The sequence below is a fragment of the Desmodus rotundus genome, chromosome 4 (assembly GCF_022682495.2).
Source record: "Desmodus rotundus isolate HL8 chromosome 4, HLdesRot8A.1, whole genome shotgun sequence".
Lineage (NCBI taxonomy): Eukaryota > Metazoa > Chordata > Mammalia > Chiroptera > Phyllostomidae > Desmodus > Desmodus rotundus.
In genome coordinates this window covers 102,471,787-102,483,643 of record NC_071390.1, presented here as the reverse complement: position 1 = coordinate 102,483,643, position 11,857 = coordinate 102,471,787, and positions in this window count along the sequence as shown.

Here is an 11,857-nt window from a genome sequence, read left to right as displayed (position 1 = left end):
AGGTTAAATATGAACCTGCTTTCAAAACCAATTAGTAAAGGATCTGTCCATCACTTAACAGATGTTCAACACGTGCACACGTCAGTCCTGTAGTTAATTGATTCTGGGTCCTTGATAGCCTGTCATGAATGTTGGGAATGGCAGCCTCCACATGATTCATTTTACTTCTTCAAGATACCAAGAAAGAGGCAAGTCTACAGTTTGGTGCATATTACCTGATAGATTAGTGAAATGTATTTGGTTGACTATTTCTGTGGTTGGCTGTTTTAGATGTATTTCATGTGTATTCATCTATAGTCATAATATTCTATTAGATGTTTCTTTTATACAAAATGCCAAGTCCTTTTGAACCATATTCTCTTGGCATAAGCTACCATTTCATAGCATATGATTTTTGGAACCATCAAAGCACCTTTCAAAGGTAACTACTTGTCACAAAATAATAGAAAATATTGATAAACCAAGAAATAGCAAATATATATATGTATTATTTTAAGGATATGCAAATAACCCATAGAAGAACTCAAAGTAGAAATGGCTAGAAGACATTCCCCCAAAGATCAGAATTGGGTGTGAAAAGAGTGGGGGTTGGAATGAAAGATTTTGCAATTGAAAAATTGCTTAGAATGCATTCAGTAAAATTTGTACGTTGTTACTATCACCATTGTTATTGTTAGTATTGCTGTTATTATAGCGAGCTCTTCTATGCTATTTTATTTTTAATCCATATAAATTGATTACGCTGGTTTAATTTTTTATTTTAAATAAAACAAGAAAAAGGTGCAACTTCATTTGAAATTTTAGGATTGTAAGTATAAGACACTTCAGATTCTTAGTCTCATGTTAGTATCATTATTATTCTCATTCCACAAATGAGAAAACTAAGGCATAGATCACCTCAACTTCTTGTTCCCCACTCTGAAACCTACACCAACATCTAGATCTCCATTTATTGTGGGCATGAAGTTGTGCCTCTTGGTTTCCTGACTTCAGGGAATATAACTGACTGATAGACCCAACGATTAGGTTCCAAATCCACCATGGAGTTTGAGCCTGTGGCCACGATTTCCACGCGTCAGCCAATGATTGGGGTGGCAGAGCTGTGAAGGCAGACCCACTGCCGTGAGTCACTGGACCCCTCTGACTTTCACTCAAGGACTTCCTCATGGCCTTGTCAAAACTTTCTTAGAACTGCACTGCACCTAAGGCATCCCTGTTCAACATTTTCCTTTTTATATTTTCTGAACCAGAGCCATATCTGAACCAAATTTCTCCCAGCCTTCTCCAGCATTATCCGCATTTTTCTTCGTAGGCATTTACTCCAGTAAATAACTTGCACATGTAATTCCATTCTAGTGTCTGCTTCTCAGAGGAGCCAAACTAATACAATATCCATTCTTGAGTTATTCCTATCCATAAGGATAAGTCTCTCCCTCCTCCTGCTCAAGGATAGCCCATTCAACAATACTCTTAACCTCAACCCCTACTATCTTCTCCAGGACCTTGTTGCCTCCCCCAAACCCATTCTTACAAAACTTCCTTCTTCTTGGTATTTACGGTCCCTCTCAACTAAACAACAGCTACTTAAAACATCTGCTCTAAAAACTTGTTCCCTTTCAGTCTGGATTTGATTAAGAAAACAGAACCACTCTAGGAACTCCAAAAATAAAAGGTTTAATACAAGAATTAAAACTTAGCTGAAGGGTGGAAGAGTTAGGGGAGCAAAAAGTTCAGGGAACTCAGCACCAACGATCAGAAAAGATAAAATATACACAGGTGACCACAACCTGAATCACTAAGGCAACAGGTTATCTACCTAAACTTCAGAGAGAAACTTGGAATTTTCAAGTTTCTCCGAAAAGTTTCCATCAACTAATTCATTCCAAAGCAGTGAAGCAGATGGTTCTCAAATGCACACCAAGAAGCCTCTGTGGATCTCATTTAAGTTTGTCACTAGCAAAATCTAACTCAGAATCACATGTAGTTCCCCAGAATATAATACAGAGGAAACTGTGGACAGGTGTTCTGGTGATGCACCCTACTCTCGCCCAACCCCCTTAATGGAAGGGGGCAGTGCACTGAAAATACTGGGGTCCCAATTGCCCTTGCTCTGGACCATTCATAAAGAGAGGCTCCTTGCACAGGATGAAAAGACCAGAGGCTGCAGCTGCACCCACCCTCTGCCAAGTGCTCAGAGAGAAGCCTACCACTGTTTCCACCTGTATCTGCAGAAACTTGGCTCAGAGATTTTGCCCAAGGGGAGAGGCAGGCCTTGAATCAGAAGGCTCTGAACCTCTTCCCAATAGAACTGATTCCATCTGCAACAGAGTGTGGGAGAGTTCAAGCCTACCGATTCTCTCAAAAACAATGGAAGTTAAGGTGAAAGCAATTAATAGGAGACTGGTAAATTCATTAGAGTTATACGTGAAACCATAGACCCTAGTTGCTAGAGAGAATTAAGGAAAGAGACAAGTAGCAAAAGCTCTCTTGGGGCCAGAAGAATTCTCAAATACCAACCTTAAAAAGGCTCCTTCCAAGGAGGCCAAGTTGAATTAGACCTATCTGTGGAACAATTCAGGCCCAGGACATTGTTGAAATAATATACACTTACTCAGCAATTATTGAAGCTTAACAGCTCAATGTGGTCAGGAGGAGACAAACAGAGGCCTTGATTTTATAAGGCCAGCATTACCCTAATTCCAAAACCAGACAAAGATATCATCATAAAAAAGAAAATCATAGGCCAATATCTCTTATGAATGAAGATAAAAAGTCTTCAACAAAATATTGGCAAATTAAATTTAAAAATGTTTAAAAATAATCATACACCATGACAGAGTGAGGTTTATTACAGGCATAAAGGCTGGTTTAACATCTGAAAATCATGTAATGATAAATGATGTAATTTATCACATCAACATGCTAATGAAGAAAAGTTGTATGATTATACTAATAGATACAAAAAGTATTTGACAAAATTCAACACTTATTCATGATTTAAAAACCTCTCAGAAAATTAGGCATAAAGAGAACTTCCTAAAGTTGATAAAAAACATTCTACAAAGCGCTGACTGGTATGACTCAGTTGGTTGGGCAGCATCTCACAAAGCTAAAGGTCACCAGTTCGATTCCCGGTCAGGGCACATGCCTGGGTTACATGTTAGGTCTTCAACTAGTGTTGTGCAAGAGGCAGCTGATCAATGTTTCTCTCTCATATTGATGTTTCTCTCCTTCTCTTTCTCCCCCTCCCCCTCTCTCTAAAAATAAATAAATAAAATCTTTTTTAAAATAAAAAATATAAAAAAATAAAATCCACAAAAAATCTTACAACTAACACCATATTAAACAGGGAAAGACTGAATACTTTCTGAAGATCAAGAAAAAGACAAAGATATCCGATATCACCACCCAGATTCAATATTGTACTGGAAAATCTACTTAGGGAAATTAGGAAAGAAAATAAGATAAGAGGCATCTAGATTGGAATAGAAGAAATAAAGCTATTTCACTCACAGATGACATGATCATATATTTGGACATATTCTAAGAAATACACTAAAAAACTATTAGAATTAATTAACAAATTCATCAGGATTGTAGGTTATAAGATTATGCTAAGACTATGCTAAAATCAATAGTATTCTATACACAGAAATAAATTAAAAAGAAGAAAATATTTATGATATAATTAATAAAAATGCAAAATTTATACTCTGAAAATTACAAAACCTTGTTGGAAAAAACTAAATATCTAAATAAATGAACAAACATTGTATGTTCATGTATCAGAGGACAATATTTAAATGGCAGTACTCCACAAATTGACCTACAGATTCAACACAATCCTATTAAATTTTCTGCTGGCTTCTTTGCAGAAATTGATAAGATGATCCTAAAACTTACATGGAAACACAAGAAATCTAAAATAATCAAAACACTCTTGAAAAAGGAAGAATAAATTTGGAGGACTCATGCTCCCCAATTTTAAAGCTTAATACAAAGCAGCAGTACTGGCATAAAAACAGACATATAGACTAATGGAATAGGAGAGAGAGCCCAGAAATAAACTCATACATACATGGTCAAATGTTTTTTGACAAGGGTGCCAAGACCATTCAATGGGGGTGGGGGGTGGGGGGTGGGGAACAGTCTTTTCATCAAATTCTTCTGAGACAGCTAGATAGCCAAATACCTCTCCCTCTCCTGCTCCCTCTCCCGCTCCCTCACCTTCTCCCCCTCTCTCGCCTTTTTTCACTTGCCTCTCCTTCTCCCATGTCCCTTAACTCTTTCCTCTCCTTGCCCACAGGCAAGCCTCTTCCTGGACTCTGATGAGACAGAAATTGTCAGGGTTTACAATTAAATAGAAAACCTGTGACTGTAAGAACTCTAAAAGCCTGGGTCATCTCAAGACCTCTTTTCTTCTCTTTACTCTCAGCAAATTGTCCCTCATGGCCAGGACTAAGTATCACTGGAGCCTCCAAAAATTAAAAAAGAAAAAAGAAAAGAAACAAAACTATATTTCTCTATACCTAATTTCGAAACATGTAAGGAAAATGCTACTTTTCTTTGGACCTCAGAGTAGTATGCAAAAATACAATTTGCCATCACTTGTCTCCAGCAATTAAAAATGTTGTCTGTTATTTCTTTATTGAAGGACAAATGGTTAGACAGAAAGAACATGAGGTGCCCACTTTAAGAGAACCCAGGAGGTCAGATTCTCTAGCAAGTGTCCAGCCACCCTAATTCTACTGAACTTTTTGTCATGCATGCAAACTACCACCCATTGAGCAGTTGCTTCACCATTCACCTCTAAGTAATTACCCAGAAATTTAGAATATATATTCACTTTTCTTTCATCTATGTACAAACATACATTTAGAGAGCTACTCAGAGCTGTTAATCCAAAGCTGGGGTAGGTAGCATGCCCATTGCATTTCCTGTGGCAATCTCAAGAACCAATTGCTTTGACAGCTGTAGGAGCTCAGGAGAAAGCAATGTGTATATACAACAGGGCTGTGATATCAGCTCAAAGACTGCAGCCTCAAAGATATTATGAGGTAGCAGAACCCTAACTAAAATGGTTAAGAAAGGAAGCAGCCACCCAAAAAGCATGCACTTGGAAACATAACTGAGCCAAAATCTTCTAGGTATTAGGGTCCTTTTTGGATGAAAACTGTGCATTTGTGGAAGGTGGAAAAATCTAGAGGAACATTGTTTACATACAGGGGCGTCCAGCCTGCAGCCTGTGGGCCCACGTGGCCCAACACAAAATCATCACTTTACTTAAAATCTTTTTTTCTTTTCAGTTTTCATTAGTGTTTGTGTATTTACCTGTGGCCCAAGACAACTCTTCTTCCAGTGTGGCCCAGAGACACCAAACGGTTGGACACCCCATCTTCAAGACCTGGCTTGTTCACATATTTCCCAAAGGACCTGGGAGAAAATCATCTGTTTAACACCTCGGATTCCTCACTTGACTTTATAAAAATCTACCTTAATTATCTCCAAGAGCTGTTATGGAAATCAAAAGCAATCTTGTGTGTGAACTAAACACACACACATGCATACACATACGCACAAACACATACTAAAATAAAGGTAAAATCTTTATTATTTCCCAATAATAACTAATTAAACCCTAAGAAAGTAAGGTTCATTCTTTTTCATATCATACCATGTAACAGTTAAAGTAGTAATATAATAATGTGTCCCTTCTCTTTTTATTTATGTTTCTTTCCTTTAAACTCAGCTCAAAACTTCCACTTGAATATTGGTATTCTTAAAACAGCATATGGCCCTGGCTGGTGGGGCTCAGTGGATTGAGTGCTGGCTTGCGAACCGGGAAGTCACAGGTTCGATTCCCAGTCAGGGCACATGCCTGGGTTGTGGGCCAGGTCCCTAGTTGGGGGTGTGTGAGAGACAGCTGATCAGTGTATTTCTCTCCCTCTCTTTCTCCCTCCCTTCCCCTCTTTCTAAAAATAAATAAAGTCTTTTTTTTTAACAAAAAAGACAGCATATGGAAGTATTTAAAGGTGAAATGTCATTGTGCCTGCAACTCATTTTTAAATGTGGCAAAATGTCCAAGTTGTGATTCTAAGGGGAGAATGCTCATTAAACTATTTTACTTTTCTCTAAGATACAACATGGGGGGAAGCAGAGTACATTATCTCACACTTCACTTCTTTATATGAGCTGTTTTTCCTCCTGGGACAGTCTTTCCCTTCACACTCCTTTGTCCAGAATTGACTGCAGTGGTGAGGTTTAGAGAAGCAGATCCTGATTCTGCCACATTCAAGAGGTTGTGGGGCCTCTGAAATGGTGCTTCATTTTTCTGAGCCTCAGTTTCCTCATTTGTAAAAGAAGAATCCTAATGGTGTTGAGTTGAGAGCATTTGACCTGAGTTTATTTTAGAACTCCATAAGGTAGTTACAGTAACCTTTTGAGTTTCAACTTTCTTACTAGTGAAGAACAATGACACCTCCAGAATATTGTGAAAATGGAGAGACAATGGTGAAAGTATTCTGCAAACCACAAAGATCTATGATGTTGATGCTGATGAATTTCTTTATTTAGTCTAATGTCATACTGGCCACATGATATGGGCTTAGAAATAATTGCAGATGGGTTTTTGTCTTTTAAATAATTAGTCAAAAGTATTGCTACAGAAATCTGTTAGATTTGTATGGTGTAAATTTTTTTTTGCTCACGTACTGATTTCTCTAGTTGTCTATGGCACCTCTAGGGAGAAAATCCAAAATTGGTCATTTTGGGGGCCCCTTCTGCCCTGAACATTATCCAGGACCCTTAATATTTATACAACTGGGGAAAGTTGAGGAAGATATTTTGATGTTCGGCCCATTATGGCCACTGATGGGATGCTCATTGTCCAAGTCTACAAGACCCAGGTGAAAATCAGGAAGCCAGTTAGCAGTGTCTATACCTTCCATGACAAGTTTTACCACTGGGACTTTTACCACCCAACCAAGGCAACACTGTGAGTGCCAGGTTCCCAAGAATGTCCATAGTCAGCCAACCAGGCCAGAGCACCAATCACTACATAACCCACAGCGCCTTGGTCCTTCTAGTCTCAGTACATCCAACCCTCTTCCCAAGGTGAGCCCGCAACTCTCCAAGGTAAACAAAACCACGTCCATCTCTTAATCTGGCAATGTAAATGCTTCTTTTCTTTTCCCTTTCACTGATTAACCTGACACACTCAGAACACAAAGAGCTGGCTAGATATCCACCAAGGCAATAAGGGAAATGAACTTTGATGCTTTATATTAACTCCTCCACACCACTAACAAAGACAAGTTAAGCAATCACTCACCCATGACAATGGAGAAAGTTACATTGACTCTTGCTAGGTCATCAGAATAACCTTTTCTCCAATTTATTGATAAGTCCATTCGATAACTCAAAAAAGGTTTTTTTCATGTTGGAATCTGCAGATACAGTTTCAGACAGCCATTGTTCTTAGGTTTAAAATACAGTGATTTGGGGGAAGCTAGTGATGATCTAAGCAAGCAGATGACATCAGGACCCTGACAGGGAATTTCTGTTTCAAAAGTTCAAGAAGTGATTTTAAAAATGGCTTTGTGTTTTTCCTTCTAGTCATCTTATTGAAAGATTTTTAAATGCCTGAGATTATTGAAACATTGAATAGATTGTCTTAACAGAAGAAATTAGAATAGAGCCTGTCACCTCATTTAGTCAAATGTCAGCCTTTCCTTGGCTGCCATGTGTCCTTTTCTTGACACATCACTTTCATAATCCCTGCTTGCACTGCAGTTAATTGAAAATTGTCATTTAAGGACTTGGGAATGATAACATCAAAAAGAGGAGAATCTTCTAATTTGCTTAGTTTGGACTATAAATACCTAGATGACAGATTTTGGGGGAAAGGTAGTCATTTGTATAGACATGAACATTTAAAAGCTAAAAAAGAGAATAGAATTCATTTACTTCCATTCATATACTACACATGAGGAAAAAAAAGTCTCGAAGAAGTTATTATTAAATTATTTGGTTTAATACAAAAACATTTCCCCTAAATATACCTAGCATGAATGAACAGGTTCACTATCATCTCAAACCTGGCAATTGGTAGATCCTACTCTATTTTTGTTACTTTTAGGTAAAAAAGGGGGAGGGTACCCAATCCTTTGAGAGTCTATTAAATTCACTTTCCATGTTTTTTTTTTTTTTTAATTTGACTGTTCTCTTTTTGCTAAGCCTTATCTTACTTAGTTTTAACTACAAGTAGGCAAATTGTGATCGGTCCCTTAGACAGACTGTCTTCAACCCCACCCACACTCATTGAGATAAAGTCACATCACTTTATCACAACAAAACACAAACCTAATCCAAAAAGCATTGTCAATTAGTGCAGATTTTCCTAAGTATTTACTTTAAATGATGTCCTTTCCAGCTCCCAGTTTTTTCCTCTTGCAGTTCAGTATTAGAGTTTTTCTCCTGTTTTCATCTCCATGTAGTATCTCTGTCAGTTACTAAGCTATTGTCTCTCAGCTTCAAAGCTGGCCTTGTAGCTGTGTGATGCTGGGACTGTGGTTCTGCAAACTCTTCTCCTTTGCCATCTGGTTTCCCTTAGTTCCACTATCAGGCCAAACTAGAGGGAGACTAGAGAGGAGATACGAGAAAGAATTCAGCATTTCCGTTTTGCTTATTGTTATTTGGTTCACCCCAGTATGGCTTTTTAGCCAAGTGGCACAGTCGGTTCCAGAAGCAGATGGTTCTGGTTTCTAATTTTTTTCAACTGCAGTTCCCTGTACTTCATTTCTATAAAGCAATTAATGTATTCTGTATGTTTTATTATTTAAAAAATCATATTGTGATATTTTTACATTTGATAACTGGTATCTACGGGAGAATATTTTAGGAAAACCCTGGTTGTGGACAAGCTGAAAAGTTACAATTAAAATGTCTGCTCCTCTTGAACAAATTTTTACTTATTTATTTCATACTTATATCCAAAAAAGGAGCTGAGGCAACAGACAAAAATACATACAATTAAATGAGGTAAAGTATATAAAAGAGTCAAAGTGAAGGAGAATCTGGGAAGAAGAATAAAAGTCACGGGAAAGTTTATGAGAAGTTTCTATACACCTGCCAAAGGTAAGGAGTGAATTTGGCTCTAACAAGCAAAGCAAAGAAGGAAACTAATAAAATACGACTAGAATATACATTCAAAACCTTCCCATTTCACAGCTTTCCTTGGCGTTATGGCCATTTCGGCCACGGTACCTTACGAAGGGTTGATAGTTGGGTATGTATGTGGTAGGTGATGTTCTGCACATCTTCCCTACAGTAAATACACTAGTGAGTTTTTATTGAGTCTTACTGTGTGAAAACATTTCGCAAACCTTATTTTAGTGAAAGTAGCACGTGGTGAGAAGGACATACTAAGCATAGATCTCTGTAGTGACCTAACTTGATGCAGGACAAGTGTAAGAAGTATTACATAAGGGGTTGAAAATACAGCATATCCTGTAGGCAAGGATATCATTTCTCATGAAGGAGTTTTCACCAAGAATTAGAGCTTATCAGGAATTAAAGGTTGTCGGGAGTAATTAGAGGGTTTGATTGATATTCTCTTGTTTAAGACAATTTGATTAACCAGAGACCAATCCGAATGGATGTGGAGATAGGCTAATGGAGTTCCTGTGGATAGGGCCAGCATGTCCATCAGAAAATGATATTAAAATTGTACAATGAAAGATAGGTGGACTAACAAGGAACTCAAGTTCATGTGATTATGTTAGCCAGCTACTTCCCAGAGCTGGTGTTCCCAGTAGCCTACAAAGTCGTAAAAACAAAAACAAAAATCTCAACAAAGGAATCATAAAATGGCTTCCACATGTGCTCCATGACCTTCATTAACATGAAGAAAACTCAAACGGGTTTGTAGGATGTAAGCCAATTAAACATTTAAAGATGTCTACCCAAAATGTTAATTTGGGATTTAAGTTATTTGTGTTCACAGCAACCATATAGATAACATTCATTGATTCAACAATAATGATTGAGCCCTGACTGGTGTGGCTCAGTGGGATGGGCAACATCCCACAAACCAAAAGGTCTCTGGTTTGATTCCCTGTCAGGGCACATGCCCAGGTTGCAGACCAGGTCCTGGGTTGGGGGCGTGGGAGAGGCAACTGATGGATGTTTCTCTCTCTCTCCCTCCTTTCCCCTCTCTCTAAAAGTAAATAAATACAATCTTTTTTAAAAAAACCCAATGATTGACAATCTACTAGGTACCAACAACTGTTCTAGACTTTGAGACCAAAATGCCAGCCTTCGCAGAGCAGAAATTGCCATGGCAGGACACCACAATAAGCACATAAATAAGGGAAGCAGAAGTGCTGTTGAGAATATTAAAGCAGTGAAAGGGGATTAAGGTGGGGTTGCAATCTTAAATAAGAATGTTCAGGGAAAGCTTTACTGATGCTGAATGCTGGTGCCCCAAAGAATCACTGGGACAACCTGTTAATAAGACAAGTCGAACTTATACCTACCCTGGTAAAAAAGGGCAGAGTATCAGCACCTCAGATGGAGGAGGGCAAAGTGGGGATATTCACTGAGACTCTGAGTCGGTTTAAGGTAAGTCTTTCAGCGGCAGTGTGCCTGGTTAAGACTCTATAAGAATATGTGGGTGTATGTAGTGCCAGTTCTCATAAGAATGGGGAATTTGAACTCAGATTTCAAAATGAGCCCTGACAATATTTGAGGGAAGAAGGTTTCAAGCCAGGCCCACATTTGCAGACCCTGAGCAAGAATATGCACGGAGGCCCACATATCATCTCTAAATATTTAGAAGTGATAAATAAAGTTAGCAAACTCTTCAATAAAATGCTTTAGCTTTTTATTTGATAATTCCATAATAACAATTTTTAAAAACATAAAAAGTATAAAGCAATGGTTTCTATATGCCTGAAAAGTACCAAAGACCACTGATTTTATTGATATTTATGCATTTTGGGGTATTCTGTTGATGTTCATGTAAATAATAAAATAAAAACACTCATACTTTACATGTCATTATACATTTATTTTATAAAATTCTACATCTTTGCCTTCACTTCAGCAAAATCATGAACTAAGTTGTTATAATAAAGATTTTCACATATTTATTTTTCTATTCATCTCAGTGATCTAAGGATACACTGTACTATGTAGTAACCACCAGCCATATAGGCTACTGAGCAGCTGAAATGTGGCCTGTCTGAATTAAGGTGGGCTGTAAATATAAAATGCACCAGTTCCTAGAGTTCGTACGAAAAAAAATGTAAAATATCCTATTAATAATTTTTATATTGGTTATATTTTAAAATATAATATTTTAATGTATTGTTAAATAAAATGTATTATTAAAAGTACTATCACCTTTTTTGTTTTTGTTTTGTTTTTACTTTTTTAATGTGACTACTAAAGAATTTTAAATTACTCATGTGGCTCCCATTTGTGACTTGTTATATTTCTATTACATAGTGCTAATCTTAAGTATTATAAAAGCAAATACATTAATTTAAAGTATATAAAGTTTTAACATTATTAAAATATAAATTAGACTAAATGTAAAATTTTTACTTATCATATGTTTCAGCAAAAATAATTTTCTTCTAAAACATTCAAATTTATCTACTTAGGTTAAAAAGCAAGCTATAATTAATAATAAATTTCAAATATTAAATCAAAATAATTTAATTAAAGTAATTTCTAATTATTTGAAAATTTAATTGTATCTTATTAGATTTTTAAAGTCAGTTCACAATTCTAGAGTTCAATGTTCATCTCATTGTCCATGTAAGAAACAGAAACCTGTGGAGAATTTTTATGA